This window comes from Priapulus caudatus, unplaced genomic scaffold, assembly GCF_000485595.1.
Source record: "Priapulus caudatus unplaced genomic scaffold, Priapulus_caudatus-5.0.1 Scaffold620, whole genome shotgun sequence".
NCBI lineage: Eukaryota > Metazoa > Priapulida > Priapulimorpha > Priapulimorphida > Priapulidae > Priapulus > Priapulus caudatus.
In genome coordinates this window covers 44187-46617 of record NW_014577681.1, presented here as the reverse complement: position 1 = coordinate 46617, position 2431 = coordinate 44187, and positions in this window count along the sequence as shown.

Genomic DNA, 2431 nt, shown 5'->3' with positions numbered 1-2431 from the left:
TTCTGTTTATTATTCTTACCATTTCTGTGCACAAGTAACACAAAATCACCCAAGAGCATGCGTCGATGTTAGCAACAATATATATATTTAATTCTATGTGCGAAGCGGGGGAGGGAGGGAGCTGAACATTCTCTGCTGAGTAGACGCACATCCTATCACTCACTATTCCTGTGTGAGTTCCACAAGTTATAACAAAAGTCATTAATTCTCACTAAATATTTTGGCGACGAACCACGAATTTTGTTTCATGGTAGTCTCCATCAGGTTCATCTAACTCTGTAATACTATAAATTTGCTACTTTATAGAGTATATTTAGGAAAAACATGTCAATGAATGAATATAATAGAAATAAAAATAGTAAATATAACATGTTAGACACTTAGCAGAATAGGTTCGAGATCATATAGTTACACAACGCTAATGCACGCGAGTAGTGCATTCATGGGCGCGTACTCATAGACCAGATTGTGTGTTAGATGCGAAGACTTGATGTGCTTATGAGCATCGCACCGATGCGCATTGAACCACATACGTCGAGCAAATCTCGGATTTCTGACAGCTGGGTGGATCCCGTGTCACGCTGGCGAGTTGGTACGTCCGTACTGCCAGGTGCGGCGTTGCGTCATTCCTATATATTCATAGCGGATTCCTTCAGCCAGATTTTTATTACAGACTTTGACCAATGCCGATGATGCGTGCAAACGCTGCTTGTTGAAATTGCGGCGACACAACCAGAAAGACTGCCATGACCTACAAAAGATTGTAAATGACACACACTGATTTACCCCCCCCCCCTCCCCCGACGACGTGTGACCCTCCCAACTGCCCTCATCTGTATGATTGTTCACCCCACTTACGATATTTGCACTGATAACCGTATTTGTGCTGGACGAATCTCAGCTATTCACATCAGCGTGTAGCGTTGTGTTGCTCATATATGTGAAGTGGCTTTCTCAGCTAGCGAGATAAGAAGCTGTGGCTACAAAATTACGCCAATGCGTTTATTCTTCACATCGGTCTCTCTATTTCAAGAGAAAAGCAAATTCCAAGTACGAACCCTCATGAGTAAAAAAAATATACGTGTGCGCATGCGCACGACGGGGTGGACTACACCTCAGTGCTGTGACTCATCATCTCGTAATGGACGTGAAAAACCCGCGCAATTATCTACTAACACGCTATGAGATACCACTGCCGCACCGCCGCGCGGCACTTAGAGAGTGAATTCCCTAGCAGTGATTCACGGCCAAAATACAATAGCCACTAGTAATGACTCTGCATAGAGACGGCTCCAATGGTATAATGGACCAAATCAGCTGTTAGGTATAACAGCGTCTCATTCGAACGACGTCCCATGCAGCTACTATAAGAAATACGAAAATAACGTTGATGGTTTTTGCAAAACTGTGAAGCCAGAACACAGCTATGAAATTTTCGCTCAATGATCACACAGGTATAATGACCTATGCAGTTCTACTAATGTGTTCCCTCCAATGGGCAAGAAGATCCCGGACGTATAACCTACCCATTTGTGGAGTGAATACAGCTTGCTATATCTAACTTCGGGTATCATATTCAGACAACATTTTTGGGCATTTTATCGTTAACGTTAATTTCACGATAGGAATCGTACACGCTTATTTCACGTTTTACGATATACCCGATATGCGTCCCTCTCATGATCACCGCTCCGTACGATCAGTAGCAAGCAACACGTCACGCCACGTCACGTAAATCGGTTGGCAGCGCTATCGTCATCGTTGTCCGGTACGACTTTGCGTGACCGACCGTTGACATCTCGCTTATTTATTATCACGTATATATGTGTGTCGCTTATATCTTATTCGTGTCGCGTTTCTCGTTTGAATGTAGGTCGACCCTATAGTAGCATGGGATTCTCTTGTGACGAAAAGTCACCACCCTTCACGTTCGCATATATACTGAGTAATTTGTTAAACAATTGCGATAAACATTGTAATAGTGCTGCCACCTGCAGACGCCACGTGACTTGTTTACGTGAGGCGGAAATGTAACTCCTTTGTAGTATTAATTCTTTCCTCGACCTGCAGTGTCGACAAACGTGATGTTTATAGTCTGCTGGGGGCGTGTTGTTACGCCTGGATTTCCGTCGAGTGCATTGCGATTCTAGTGTATAATTTCCTCGCGCGCATGAATAGGCTTTCGCGCATATAGTAGAGCAATGGTTCCGAATTGATCGAGATCGGCAGAGGAAGGCTATCAGACATGCAGAGAGAAAGCGAGAGAGGATCGCGCATCTAAGAGAGGGCATAAGATCGCCCGCGAGATCGAGAAAACAAGCGAGAAGGAAGAGAGATTCAGATAAGAGAGAGAGAGAGAGAGAGAGGGAGAGAGAGAGAGAGAGAGAGAGAGAGAGAGAGAGAGAGAGAGAGAGAGAGAGAGAGAGAGAGA